The 15,977-nt window shown below is 42.1% G+C and overlaps 1 long non-coding RNA gene across 1 annotated transcript in view; it reads left to right on the top strand.

The window, feature by feature from the left end:
* LOC122700977 overlaps positions 1–15,739 on the top strand; it is a 197,677-nt gene extending 181,938 nt beyond the window's left edge. The window contains exon 3 of the long non-coding RNA XR_006342886.1: positions 15,564–15,739. This is a non-coding gene — a long non-coding RNA (uncharacterized LOC122700977). The remainder of the gene's footprint in view (positions 1–15,563) is intronic.
* The last annotated feature ends 238 nt before the right edge of the window (positions 15,740–15,977 follow it).

Genomic DNA, 15,977 nt, shown 5'->3' with positions numbered 1-15,977 from the left:
TCCAGCAATGAGCAGCAACCAGGATGGTCAAGCCAGAAGGAGATGCCCCAGCCACAGGAGGGACCCTGGATGTCCCAGTCTGGGGTTCCCTGAGGCAGGATCACTTACAAGCTGATGCTGGGAAAGATAGAAGTCGGGAGGAGAAGGGGACGGCAGAGGATGAGATGGATGGATGGCATCATCAACTCGATGGACATGGGTTTGGGTAAACTCAGGGAGTTGGTGATGGACAGGGAGGTCTGGTGTGCTGCAGTTCATGGGGTCACAAAGAGTCGGACACGATTGAGTGACTGAACTGAACTGAACCCAGAGACAGAAGGAGTGGACTCGCCACCCATGCTCTTGGCTGCCCCACTGTGCCTGCTTGGAGTCAATTCTTCAGAGACTTTCTGATGAAAAGCAGTAGCTGGCTCTCTCTTCAGCCCCATGCATAACTCTGAAGGGCTGTGGCGGGAGGGACCTCATTCCTACGCTCCCTAGGTGCTTGCTTTGCCTTCTCTTTGACCTCTGGATGGAAAATGTGTTCCTCTGACCTCTGCTGTCTCAACTGCGTTCATTTGTTGTCTTTCGTCTTTTTTCTCCCATTTCAGTTAGTGCTGTTGGTCCTGCTCGTCCTTTGGATAGAAATCATTTACTTACCCATTCATTTGTGAGTGAAAGTGTGGGTTTTGGAATGACACAGATATGAAGTTTAATCCTGGCCCAGCTGCTGTATCAATTAGGATGGGCTAGATTGGGCTGCAGTGATGATCCCTAATCTCAAAGACTTACTCTAAAAAGAGTTTAATTCACTGTCCTGTGTGATGTCCATCATGGGTTGGCTGGGGGCTGTTCTCCCGACCACATTCAGAGACCTGGACGGAAGGGACAGTCACCACATGGTGAGTCTCTGTGTATGGCAGCAAGAGGAAGGGAACATAGCAAATCATGCATTTCTTTTAGAGTCCTTCTCCTGGCAGTGACACACATTGCTTTCACTTAAGCTTTTGTCCAAAACAAGTCCTGATATTCTGCTCCACCTCAGTCTCACCAAGTGCCTGGGAGGAGAGCCAGAGTATTGGTACATAGCTTTCATGACTACAAGCCATTTGCTAGCTGTATGACCCTAGACAGTTGTGAGACTTTCTCTGAGCCTTAAAGTGAAAATGAAGTTGCTCAGTCGTGTCTGACTCTTTGCGACCCCATGGACTGTAACCCGCCAGGGAATCCATGGGATTCTCCAGGCAAGAATACTGGAGTGGGTTGCCATTTCCTCCTTAGGTTTGCCTAAAATAGGGATAATGTGTCCTGTCTCTCTGGCTGTTGTGTGAATTACAAGAGATGATGCATGTGTATCAGTTATCTAGGGCTGTGTAACAAACTTCAGTGGCTTAAACAGCAAGCTCACAGCGTGCAGTTTGGCAATTTACATGGGGCTCCTCTGGACAGTTTTTCTGGTCTTAGCTGGGCTCGATCATGATATGTGATCAGCTAGAAGTCATCCAGGAGGCTCTGCTTCTGGAGGCAGTCTGGTCATCAGCTGACTTTCATGAGTTCTTTCATCCTGCAGCAGGCTCGCCCAGGCTTATTCTCACAACGCAGGCAGGCAACCAAGGAAGAGAGCTGGAGAATGGAAGGAACCTTGAAGCCTGGGCTTGGAACTAACACACCATCAATTTCTCTGCATCATGTCAGCCAAAGAATATTCTCAAGTCAGCCCAGAGTCAGAGAGTCTAAAGAGAGATTCCACATCTTGATGGGTGGAGATGCCAAGCTATATTGGAGAGGCTGTGGACACAGAATTGGGCCATTTGTAAAACTGATCTATTAACTCTAAGAGGACATTTCAGGAGACTGAAAATAGAAAAGAATTTATTTGAGGTCTTAGGAACTGCAGTTTGGGAGATACAGATTCAGGTAACCCCAAAAGAATGCTCCAAGGAAGAGAAAGCATTAGTTGTAAAGACAAAAAGGTATGAGGTTGTTAAAAGTTGCCTGGTGAGAATTGTGATGGACTTTGACACTAGTCAGAAAACATTTGTCCTTAAGGAATCACAAATTGTTTTAGGGCAGAAGTCCAATAAGTGTCTTGAGTTTCTGGCAAGTCAGTAGGTCAGATTCCATCCAGGCTGAGATGTGTATAAGTCACACTTCCTTAATGGCCTGCTGTTACTGCTGCTGCTGCTAAGTCGCTTCAGTCGTGTCCGACTGTGCGACCCCATAGACGGCAGCCCACCAGGCTCCACCGTCCCTGGGATTCTCCAGGCAAGAGCACTGGAGTGGGCTAATGGCCTCCTGGCTCTATTTTATTATTATTTTTTTAAATTTATTTTGTTGATGTATATAGTTGATTTACAATGTTGTGTTAATTTCTGCTGTAAAGTGATTCATTTATATGTGTGTGTATGTATATATACATATATATTTGTATGTATATATGCACATTCTTTTCCTATTCTTTTCCATTATGGTTTATCACAGGATATTGAATATAGTTCCCTGTGTTGTTTATCCATACTGTATATAATAGTTTGCATCTGCTAATCCCAAACTCTGAACCTCCCCCCATGCCACCTTCCCATCAACCTCAAGTCTCTTATCTATGTCTGTGAACCTGTTTCTGTTTCATAGATGAGGTCATTTGTGTTATATTTTAGATTCCACATATAAGTGATAATGGAGGGTATATACCTTTTTCTTTCTGACTTACTTCACTTAGTTTGATAATCTCTAGGTCCATCCACGTTGCTGCAAATGACATTATTTCGTTCTTTTTATGGCTGAGTAATATTTCATTCTATATATGTACCACATCTTCTTTATCCATTCATCTGTCAGTGGACATTTAGATTGCTTCTATGTCTTGGCTATTGTAAATAGTGCTACTATGAACATTGGGGTGCAAGTATCTCTTCGAATTATGGTTTTTTCCCCCCAGATATATGCCCAGGAGTGGGATTGCAGGATCATATGATAGTTCTGTTTTTAGTTTTTTGAGAAACCTCCATACTGTTTTCTATAGTGGATGTATCAGTTTACATTCCCATCAACAGTGTAGGAGAGTTCCTTTCTCTCCACAGTCTCTTGAGATTGGTAGATTGGTTTTAATGATGGTCATTCTGACTGGTGTGGGTGGAACCTCATTGCAATTTTAATTTGAATTTCTCTAATAGTTACCAGTGTTGCTGGCTCCATTTTAGAGAGCTCTCTTAGCAATACCAACTTTATTTTGATTTTCCTTTCATAGATCTTCTTCAGTCTGTCCTCTGTCAGAATGATTCACTTTCTTTCCCCATGCAAAATGTACTCATCCTTTCTGAAGACTGTGGGATCTTGCCTTTAATTTCCTAAAGCCCATTTGTATATCTGGGAAGTTCTACTTGGTTAATTCTTCTTTTTAAAAAGTGCTGGGCCTTAGTTGTGGTATGAGTGATCTTTAGTTGCATCATGTATAATAGGATCTTTAGTTACAGCATGCAAACTGTTAGTTGCAGCATGTGGGATCTAGCTTCCCAAACAGGGGTCAAACCTGGGCCCCATGCATCGGGAGCACAGAGTCTTAGCCCTAGACCACCAGGAAGTCCATGGGTTAATTTTTTTATACGCCTTAACAAAATGTCTTACAGCCACACACTGATTGGATTGATGGTCCTGAGTTTTATTATTTTTAATAGCATTATGAGAATAATTGACATACAATAAAATGCACATGTCTTAAATCTAAGTTTTGACATATGTATGTACTGGTGACACCATCACATACCCATCATGTCCAAAAACTTTTTGGGACCCTTTGCATTTCTTCCCTCCCACTCATGCTAGCCCCTGCTCCATCACTGCAAACACTTTCTGCTCTCTGCCTCTGTGTGTTAGCTTGTATTGAACAAATGGAATACAGTCACATTTCCTAGAACTTTAGACAAATGAGAATGGCATAGTATGTATAATTTTTTGTTTAGATCTATTTTTGCTTAGCATATTTTGTTCAGATTTATTTATATTTTGTTTATATTTCTTTTGCTTAGGGTATTTATTTTGAAATCATCCACATGGCTGATTTATCAATACTTTATTCCTCGGTTTTGGTGAACAGTAATTCATTACATGACTATGGTAAAATTTGTTTCCCCGTTCATCTCTTGATAAATATTTTGTTGTTTTTAGTTTCGGGCTATTTCATGTAAAGCTGCAATGACTATTGAAGTACAAGTCTCTAAGTAGACACATGATTTCATTTCTCCTGGTTAAATACGTAGGAGTGGAGTGACTGGGACATATGATAGGTATATACTTTTTAAGGAATTGCCACATGGTTTCCCAAAATAGTTGTATAATTTTATAGTCCACGGGGTTGCAAAGAGTCAGACATGACTTAGCGACTGAACAACAGCTAAAACCAGTGGTTAAGAGTTTCAGTGGCTCTGCATGCTCACTCACACGTGGTATACAGCAGTCTCGTCAATTTTAGCCATTTCATGACTGTGATGTGGTATCTCATTGTGATTTTGATTTGTATTTCCCTAATAACTAAAGATCTTGAATACTTTTTCAAGTGCTTAATTACCATCCATGTTTCTTGTTTCACCTATGTCTGGTCAAATATTTTGACCATTTTTAGATTGAATTGTTTGTTTGAGAGCTTGTATTGAGAATACTTTCTATATTGTGGATACAAGTCTTCTATCAGATATACAATTTCCAAATATTTTCTCTTAGTCTGAGGCTTGTCTTTCTATTCCTTTAACAATGATTTAGAAGAACAGAAGCTCTTAATTTTGATGAAATTCACTTTTTCCTTTTAAAGCTCATATGTTTACCATTGTATTTAAGATTTTATTCCCCAGGATCTCTAAACATCTTACCACTACCACCTGTTTTCAGGATGCCTGGTCAGTTTTAACCTGGATCCTCTCACTTCTTTACACTGGCTCACCAACAATATGAATGAAACTCTCTAGTACTATACTAATAACCTCTTATAGTATAACACTGACGTGTCATTACTTTATTTATTTTTTCTTTTTTAAAATTTATTTTAATTGGAGGCTAATTACAAAGAAGGAAATGGCAACCCACTCCAGTATACAATATTATGGTGGTTTTTGCCATTTTTTGCCATACATTCACATGAATCAGCCATGGGTGTACATGTGTTCCCTATGTTGACCCTCCTTCCCACCTCTCTCCCCATCCCATCCCTCTGGGTCATCCCAGTGCACCAGCCCTGAGCACCCTGTCTCATGCATTGAACCTAGACTGGCAATCTATTTCACATATGATAATATACATGTTTCAATGCTATTCTCTCAAATCATCCCACTCTCACCTTCTCCCACAGAATCCAAAAGTCTGTTCTTTGCATCTGTGCCTCTTTTGCTGTCTCACGTATAGGGTCATTGTTACCATTGTTCTAAATTCCATATATATGCATTAATATACTGTGTTGGTGTTTTTCTTTCTAACTTACTTCGCTCTGTATAATAGGCTCCAGTTTCATCCACCTCATTAGAACTGATTCAAATGCATTCTTTTTAATAGCTGAGTAATATTCCATTGTGTATATGTACCACATCTTTCTTATCCATTCATCTGCCAGTGGACATCTAGGTTGCTTCCATGTCCTGGCTATTGTAAACAGTGCTGCGATGAACATTGGAGTACATGAGTCTCTTTCAATTCTGGTTTCCTTGGTGTGTATGCCCAGCAGTGGGATTGCTGGGTCATATGGCAGTTCTATTTCCAGTTTTTAAAGGAATCTCCACACTGTTCTCCATAGTGGCTGTACTAGTTTGCATGCCCACCAACAGTGTAAGAGGGTTCCTTTTTCTCTGCACCCTCTCCAGCATTTATCATTTGTAGACTTTTGGATAGCAGCCATTCATTACTTAAAAAAAAAATCACAGAGAGGATAGGGAGAAATAGTGTACTGAGAGAAAGTCTTTCTTCCTATCTTCAAAATAGAACTAAGTTTCAGTGGTTTTAGGGAAATTGCTTAAGTTCACAAGAGTCATTTTTTTTCTTTCAAGGATCATATATTTAACATTGTATCTAGGATCTATGCCTATCCAAAGTCATGGAGATTTTCTGTTAGGTTTTCTTCTAGAAATTTTGTAGTTTTAGGTTTCACTTTAGGGTCTATGATCCTTTTGGCTTATTTTCTTGTATGGTGCATGATATGGATCAAAGTTCCTTTCATTTTTATGTATTAATTGATTTGCATATAAATATTTAATTGTTTCAGCCCATTTGTAGAAAGACTATCCTTTACCCAGTGAATTGCCTTCACACCTTTGTCAAAAATCAATCCACTGGCAAAAATACTTCTGGACTGGCAAAGTAAGGACCTCTGAAAGCCTACTCCTTCATAAAAGCCATGACAATACTGGTAAACAAGCAAACACACACAAACTGTCAAGATTAACTTTTTCATAACTTTGGAAATTAACCAAAGGCTCACAACAATATGAGGAGTGCTTCTTAAAGAAGAACAACTGAATCTCAGTAAAAATCAGACTTTCTTGCATTCTAACTTACTCTATCATGCCCTCTTTTACCATCTCATCTTTCCAGAGCAGGACCAAGGCTGACCCTCAGGAACGTGAGGTGGAGCAGGCCTCAGTTGGCAGAGGGGAGCACACCAGGCCTCAGTGTGTGGGCATCTTGGGAGCTGTGCCTGTAGCTGAATGCAGGGGTCATGTGGGAAGGTGGTGGGAGGAAGCCTGAGAACGGATAGCAGCCAGATCTTGTGCAACTTAGATATACTGGGCCAGTGTGTGCATGCTAAGTCACTTCAGTTGTGTCCAACTATGTGTGATCCTATGGACTGTAGCCCGCCAGATTCCTCTGTCCATGAATTCTACAGGCAAGAATAATGGAGTGGGTTACCATTTCCTTCTCCAGTGGATCTTCCTGACCCGGGGATCAAACCTGGGTCTCTTATGTCTCTTGCATTGTCAGGCAGATTCTTTACCACTAATACTGGGCCAGGGTGTGGGCCTTTTTCTTGAGGTTGTATGTGTGTGCTTAGTCGCTCAATCGTGTCTGATTCTTTGCGACCCTATGGATTGTAGCCCATCAGGCTCCTCCTTTGTCCATGGGAATTCTCCAGGCAAGATTACTGAAATGGGTTGTCATGTCCTCCTCCAGGAGATCTTCCGAACCCAGGGTTACTGGGGAGGTATTGATGACTTTTAAACTGAGAAAATAGCAGTTCAGCTTAGTACTTCAGAAGCCCCTCTAGTTGCTTGTGGGAAATGAGCATGGGCTTGGGAGTGGGTGGGGCCGAAGTCCAGAGAAGAAACTCACCTTCCCCGAGGGGTCACTGTTGAAAACAGGCAGAGGCACTGGGAGCACAGCATTATTGTTTGATCTGGGGCCTGTCTCCTCTGGACTTGCCTTGTTTTCAAAGCATGAGCGTGGGTATCTATGATTATGTCACAACAGGATCCTTTACTTGTTCCAGAGGCTCGGCAGGAACCTGGCTGAAGGCAGGAGGGGACCTAGTGAGTCCTCAGAGGCGCCCTGCCTGGAACTGTCAGTTGGCGCTGCTCTGAGTGCAGGGCGCACCCCTATCCCTCCTGACCCCAGACCATGGCAGAACTCTTCCCTGTCTGAAGGATGTCCCACTGCACAGTTCCTACCATTTCTCCTTTGAATTTGCAGAAAACATTTGCCTCTTGAGCAAAGAGTGCTCTCCTGAAGACAAAAGGTCTTCAGCAGGAATGGGGCACTAAGACGATTCGAGGAGAAAAAGCCTCCTGGGGTGCACCGTGGCCTCCAGGAGCCTCACTTCCCAGGCTCAGTCTTTCCTTCGGGACTCTCATCTGCTCCACCCACTCGCCGGGAAGGGCTAGGCCTGAGTGGCTGTCACTTCCCACCCTCAGTTCAGTTCAGTTCAGTCACTCAGTCGTGTCCGACTCTTTGCGACCCCATGAATCACAGCACTCCAGGCCTCCCTGTCCATCACCAACTCCCAGAGTCCACCCAAATCCATGTCCATTGAGTCGGGGATGCCATCCAACCATCTCATCCTCTGTTGTCCCTTTCTTCTCCCGCCCTCAATCGTTCCCAGCATCGGGATCTTTTCCAATGAGTCAGCTCTTCACATCAGGTGGCCAAAGTATTGGAGTTTCAGCTTCAACATCAGTTCTTCCAAAGAACACCCAGGACTGATCTCCTTCAGGATGGACTGGTTGGATCTCCTTGCAGTCCAAAGGACTCTCAAGAGTCTTCTCCAACACCACAGTTCAAAAGCCTCAATTCTTCAGCGCTCAGCCTTCTTTATAGTCCAACTCTCACATCTATACATGGCCACTGGGAAAACCATAGCCTTGACTAGACGGACCTTTGTTGGCAAAGTAATGTCTCTGCTTTTTAATATGCTGTCTAGGTTGGTCATAACTTTCCTTCCAGGGAGTAAGTGTATTTTAATTTCATGGCTGCAGTCACCATCTGCAGTGATTTTGGAGCCCAGAATGTGTATTTACAAGAGGAACCCAGGAAGGGTCAGCTGTGTCCTGCCCTGGTGGGTGACTCAGGCTGTTGAAGAAGTGATTTAGGAAAAGGGATTTTTCTGATGTTCCTTAAATCCTATCAGTGAGACAGCCAATTATGCCACCTATGTGAGGCTCTAATTATTAAAGTATCCTGAATTGTGATAATTGTGATGCTAATAGCAAATTGGCTAAATGGAAATGAATTTTTAATATCATAATTCGCCTTTTCCTCTTCATCGAATTCATTTTCCTTCTAGATGTCACTTCATAAGAGCAAATGAGACTTGGAAACATTTCTTGCCCTTTCTGCTTGTGACATGTTTAGATTTCATCACATCTTAGAATTGTTCGGGATATGTTAAAAGCAGCTCACCCAGTGGGTCCAGCTCATTTAAATCAGTGACAACTGATCCTATCCCTAAGTATCACCTCCGGCTTGATGAGACCACAAGACAGAGCGTCCACGACTTGGCAGAGCTGGTGATGTCACCCAAGTGCGGCCCACGTTTCCCCAGGTCCAGCCAGCCCTTGGCTACTGATGAAGTCATGTTAGCAGCATAATCCAAATGTCAGGTGGTCTTGGGCACCTCCAGCTGCTTGAGCCCTCAGTCCTTCCTGAATGTTTTGGAAGGTCTCAGGGAGTATCTCCTGGGCTCACAGCCTAGTTCATGCGTGTAGCTTGCTGAGCTTGGAGGAGACAGAGCTGGGTAGTGTCTGTGGAAGAGGGGGAAGCTGCTTCTCAGTTGTTTGAACACCGGTCTGCAGGTCTACTAGCACTTGCTGAAATCCAAATTTTTACTTATAACCTTCTCCTGACCAGAAAGGTGTTGGAGGCAGTCTGATTTACCCACATCCATGTAGCTATCTTCAGAATCACTCCTGCCCTCTGACCCCTGCAGCTCTGTCTGGTAAGATGAGTGATCTGGGGGTACCACAGTCCCTGGTGTGACAGATTTGTACACACCCTCACCTCATTCCATAAAGGTATCTGCAGTGACTGACCTGGTGCAGCTAGTCCAGATCAGAAATAAGATCCAGTGTGCAGCCTATGGGTACATTCAGATGTTGCAAATCATACCCTCAAGGTTTGATTACAAGCTTAGCCCCTAATGATCCGGCAACAAGGATCCCCTTGGCCTGTCATAGGTTCACGTACCACAAATGTGCAAGTGAGAAGTGTTAGAAGGCATGAAAGGTGGGAATCAGCCCCTAATTTATCCAAATGCATTGAATCTTATTTAGTCAACAAATATTTGTTAAGTGTCTACTGTGTGCCAGGTATCATTCCTAAGTGAATAGACACAGCTGTGAACAAAACATAAAAATCTCTGCCCTTGTGGAGTTTATATACTAGAAGAAGGAAATGATAAAGTATAGTATAAAATGCATTAGATGGTAAGAAATATGAAGCCCAAGATGTAGTAGGGAAAGGAGGGCAGGATAGCAGTGAGGATGCTACATCTGTAGTCATCAGTTTGATGAAGGAGCAAGAGTTTTGCAAATGTCTGGGGAAAAGCATCCTTGGCAAAGGAACAGTCAGTGCAAAGGTCCTGTGGTGGAAACACATCTGGTGAGTTTGAGAAACAAATGCCCTGAACTTGAACTGAGCGAATCAGGAGAGAGATGTGGGAAATGAGATCAAAGGGATGCACCATTTTAATATCATGTTGCTTTTTAAAAAAATTTTAGTTTATTCAAGTATTTATTCACAGCAAAGTGATTCAGTTACACATATACACATATACATTCTTCTCATACTTTTTCCATTATGGTTTGCCACAGGCTATTAACTATAGTTCCCCATGCTATACAGTAGGACCTGTTGTTTATCCATTCTATAGATACCAATTAGCATCTGCTGTTCCCAAGCTCCCAACCCATTCCTCCCCCATCCACCTTCCCCTTGGTAACCACAACTTTGTTCTCTCTATCTGTGAGTCTCTTTCATAGATAAGTTCATTTGTGTCATATTTTAGATTCACATATAAGTGATATCATACAGCATTTGTCTTTATCCTTCTGACTTACCCTACTTGGTATGATAATCTCTAGGTCCATCCGTGTTGCTGCAAAAGGCATTATTTCATTCTTTTTTATGGCCGAGGAGTATTCCATTGTATATATGTACCTCATCTTCTTTATTCTCTCATCCATTGATGTACATTTAGGTTGTTTCCATGTCTTGGCTATTGTGAATAATAATCCTATGAATCTTTTTGAATTACAGTTTTATCTGAGTGTATGCCCAGGAGTGGAATTTTTGGATCACATGGCACCTCTGTTTTTAGTGTTTTGAGGAACCTACATACTGTTCTCCATAGTAGCTGCACTGATTTACATTCCCACCAACAGTGTAGGAAGTTTCCTTTTTCTCCAAACCCTCTCCAACATTTATTATTTGTAGATTTTTAATTATGGCCAGTCTTTAAAAAAATTTTTTTTTTCTGATGTGGACCATTTTTAAAGTCTTTGTTGAATTTGTTACAGTATTGCTTCTCTGTTATGTATTTTGACCTCGGGGCAGGTAGGATCTTAGTTCCCTGACCAGGGATCAAACCTGCACCCCTTGCACCGCAACGTGAAGTCATAACCTTTGGACACAGGAAAGTCTCCCCGATGGCCACTCTGATTGATGTGAAGTGGTACCGCTCTATAGTTTTGATTTGCATTTCTCTAATAATTAGTGATGTTGAGCATATTTTCATATGCTGGATGGCCATCTGCAGGAATAGGACTTTGCTTTGACACTGAGAGGTCTTGGAGAGTTTAGAGCACTGAAGTAACATGACTGTCTTTATGTTTTCAAAAGATCATTCTAGCTAACTATGGTGTTCAAAGTAGCCTCTAGGAGGGCTAGGTCACAATTAGGGAGAAGACCAGTGCAAAAAAATGTAGGCAAACCGTGATGGTGGCTTGGACCAGAGTAATGATCATGGAGTTGATAACACATAGTCAGATTCTGGACAAATTTTTTAGGATGGGGCCAATAGAACTTAGCTGATGGGTTGAAAGTGGACTGAGAGAAAAAGCGCTGGGCTTTTGTCCTGAGAGACCTGAAGCACACCACTGCCCGTTGTTGAGGAGAAAGTGGGGGAAGGTAGATTTGCAGATCAAGGATTACGTTTTGAACATGCTCAGCTTATAATGCCTGTGAGATAACCAAGTGCAGATATTAAATAGGCATTCAGCTATGTGAGCTGTGGATTCCAGGGGTGGAGACAGAGGAATCATCAGCATTTTGTTGGTGTTTATGGCCAGGGAATTAGAGCAGAATATAGGCATCAAGGCAATCATGATACTTTAAACATACATGTGTGGCAGTGTTTTCAGGACTTGGAGGATAATACTTAAGATACCCTTTTCAATATGATAGCAACTTTCTTGATTTCTATTCAGTTTCTCTGTCCAATTGTCTGTTTTGATTCTGAATAAAAGGGAAAAAAGTTTCCACTGTTAAAAAAAAGTTGATTAACATAGAATTGCCTCAAAATCAAAATCAAACTGTGATTCCCCACTTGAGGTCTTTCAGGGTGAAGAGCCCAGGAAAAATGGCTTTGCATGAGATTGTGCTTCTGTGCAGTCATGAAAGGGGGTTAGAGCTACCAGGGTTCTGGAAATAGACTTTTATTTTAAACAGTAAATGGTTGAGAAAAACCCTTTAACATTTTAAATGTCCTTTAACCATGGATATTTATTTCTGTGAACTGATTTACATATAATTAGAATATCTTCATGTTCTGAGAGGAAAATGCATCCTTATTCTGAGCGATAAAAATACAATGTTGAAGGCTTTTCAGAGAATAGGGAACAATAAAATAAGAGAAAAGTATCAGAGTTCAATTTCTTTTATAATTTACCAATATTTTCAAGGTTTCCAAATAGATTTTTAAAAACTAGCTATAGGGAGGTACTTCTAGATTTTCCATCACTTTTCTAATTAAAACAGGAATTGGAAGAAAAAAAGGTACTTTGTTCACTGAAATGATTCTTTACATTGAAGAGACTACAATGTGAATTTCATAATAGTATAATATAATATCTGAACAGCATGGCTGGTTCACTTGCAGATAAGATGCTGCTACAACTTACAAGCTATTTCTGTAGTGATTATCTTTATTTTTTTAATCGGCACAAGAGATATGATATGTAGGATACTCCGATGCCTGACTTTTCTATGGGGGACTTTGGCCAGTATAAAGCCAGTGATGTCAGGGTCTAGAGAGAACACCACACCTGAGCAGCCATGGTCCCAGGTTGCCAGTTGTGAAGTGCCCTTGGATTCTGTGGCAGTCCGGCTGCTGGCTTTAAGTAGAGTTGCCTCCCTGGGCACTGGGAACAAACAGCTACGCAGAGGCATGGCTGTTCTCACTTGCTCTGCATTTCCTTGATGGTTGGGTGCTTTCAGATCTGAATATAGAGGAGGAGGGAGAAACTCTTGCAGCGGCCTCCAATGTGTGCCCCAAGTCAGCCAGATGTTCCTGGTGGTCTAGCATATCTAACTCCTGACTTTGCTTCCAAAGAGGTTTCTGGGCTCTGAGTCCCAGTTCTTTCTCAGTCACAGAAGCGAGACTGCTTTTCCAGTCCAACTTGCACACCAGAATAAGCCTGGATCCATGGCAAGAGATAAAGTTGGGACAGGTGCTAAGAAAGCCATTCCCAGGGGTTTAAGCCCTGTGGCAGAGACCTTTGTTCTTCCTCAGCACCCAGGCCCTCCCTTGTGTTTCTCAGACCTGCTGTCGGGTCCTGGGCTATGTCTAGTTCTGGCCAGTGGGCTGTCAGTTAAAAGCAGTGAGTGTCACTCCAGGCCCAGGCATTTAAAAGTGGGCAAATGTCATCAGGAAATTAAGACTCTATGCAATGAGATACCTACATACCTGTTAGAATGGCCAAAATTTGGAACACTGACAACACCAAATGCTGAGTTCTCTTTTATTGCTTGTAGGAACGCAAAATGGTACAGCCACTTTGGAAGACAGTTTGGCAGTTTCTTACAAAAGTAAACATACGAACTCATACCATACAATCCAGCAATCACACTCCTTGGTATTTACCCAAAGGATTTGAAAACCTGTGTCCACACAGAAATATGCATGCATGTGTTCATAGAAAGTTTATCCGTAATTGCCAAAAGTTGGAAGAAACCAAGATGTCCTTCAGTAGGTGAAAGGATAACTGAACTGTGGTACATCCAGACAATAGAATATTAATCAGTGCTAAAGAGAAGTGAGGTGTCAAGCCATGCATGAAAAGATCAGGAGGAACTTTAAATGCATATTACTAAAATCTGAAAAGGGTACATATTATATGATCTGAGCTATATGACATTCTGGAAATGGCAAAACCATGGAGAAAAAATAGTATCAGTGTTTGTCAGAGATGGGGGAGGAGAGATGAATAGGTAGAGTACTTAGGATTTTTAGGACAGTGAAAATACTATGTATGATACTATAACAGTGGATACATATCAATACGCTGCTGCTGCTAAGTTGCTTCAGTCATGTCTGACTCTGTGCGACCCCATAGATGGGAGCCCACCATGCTCCTCTGTCCCTGGGGTTCTCCAGGCAAGAGTACTGGCGTGGGTTGCCATTTCCTTCTCCAATGCATGAAAGTGAAGTCGCTCAATCATGTCCGACACTTCGAGACCCCATGGACTGCAGTCTATCAGGCTCCTCCATCCATGGGATTTTCCAGGCAAGAGTACTGGAGTGGGTTGTCATTGCCTTCTCCGACATATCAATATACAATTGTCCAAACCCACAGAATAGTCAATACTGAGAGAACCAGAATGTTAACTATGGACTTTGAGTAATTATGATGTATCAATACAGGTTCATCAGTTGTAACAAAGATACCAATCTGGTGGTCTTCCCTGGTGTCTCAGATAGTAAAGAATCTGCCTACAATGCAGAAGACCTGGGTTCAATCCCTGAGTCAGGAAGATCCCCTGGAGGACGAAATGGCAACCCACTCCGGTATTCTTTTTTTTTTTAATTTAAAAAAAAAATTTTTTTTAATCTGCATTTTTTTTTCATTTATCTTTATTAGTTGGAGGCTAATTACTTTACAATATTGTAGTGGTTTTTGTCATACATTGACATGAATCAGCCATGGATTTACATGTATTCCCCATCCCCAGCCCCCCTCCCACCTCCCTCTCTACCCGATCCCTCTGGGTCTTCCCAGTGCACCAGGCCCGAGCACTTGTCTCATGCATCCAGCCTGGGCTGGTGATCTAAATAATATACATGTTTCGATGCTGTTCTCTTGAAACATCCCACCTTTGCCTTCTCCCACAGAGTCCCAAAGTCTGTTCTGTACATCTGTGTCTCTTTTTCTGTTTTGCATATAGGGTTATCGTTACCATCTTTCTAAATTCCATATATATGTGTTAGTATACTGTAATGGTCTGCACCCCAATGTTCATCGCAGCACTGTTTATAATAGCCAGGACATGGAAGCAACCTAGATGCCCATCAGCAGACAAATGGATAAGGAAGCTGTGGTACATATACACAATGGAATATTACTCAGCCATTAAAAAGAATTCATTTGAATCAGTTCTAATGAGATGGATGAAACTGGAGCCCACTCCGGTATTCTTGCCAGGAAAATACCATGGGCAGAGGAGCCTGGAGGGCTACAGTCCATGGTGTTGCAGAGTCGGACATGACTGAAGTGACTAATGCAGACGGATGGTGGGCAATGTTAATAACGGGGGAGACTATGCATGTATATGGAGGGTATATGGGAAATCTCTGCACCTTCCTTTTAATTTTCCTGTGAACCTGAAACTTCTTTAAAAAAAAAAACTTAACATGAAAGAAAGGAAGGAGGGAAGGAAGGAAGGAAGAAGGGAAGGAAGTGGGTGGAGGTTTTTATTCCCTCTCCTCTTCCTGCTGTAACAGATGAAAGAGGACAGGATTAACTGCTGAGTCACCCTGCCGTATGGCATGACCAAATCTCATTGGAAACCTGGTGAGAATGAGAAATAACCATATGTTGGGTTAAGTCATGGAGATTTAAGGGTTTAGGTGTTGCTGCATCATAGCAGAGCCTATGCTAACTAATACAACTCCTTTGTCATAGCTATTCTCACACCAGTGTCTTCATCGTTGGTATGATTTGGGCCCAGGAGGACTTATGTTTTGGAGAAGGAACTTCAAACTGCCTTTTTTGGGACTGTTATAACCCTGCACGTTGATGACAGATTTCCTGAGTGATGGTAACCAGATGGGTGTTGGAGTCAGCCTCTTAGCTCTGGCCAGGTGACTAAACAGGTATGTTGATATCTTTTGCTTTTCATAATTTGTGTGAAACTAAATTGATCTCAATCCTAATCAAGGAGACATGATCTTCGGCAGAAAGAACAACATCTCATATAAAATTGTGTGTCTTGGGTCATCTTTCATCTACCTTTGAAGTGATTTATGACTCTCTAAGCTAATAAAACACCTTGCTGAAATAAAACGATTTGCCCAAGCAAATAAAAACCCTGACAGA

Source organism: Cervus elaphus, chromosome 9 (genome assembly GCF_910594005.1).
Source record: "Cervus elaphus chromosome 9, mCerEla1.1, whole genome shotgun sequence".
NCBI classification, from domain to species: domain Eukaryota; kingdom Metazoa; phylum Chordata; class Mammalia; order Artiodactyla; family Cervidae; genus Cervus; species Cervus elaphus.
The sequence above is the reverse complement of the archived record's forward strand: the minus strand, read 5'-3'. Positions and strand labels throughout refer to the sequence as shown.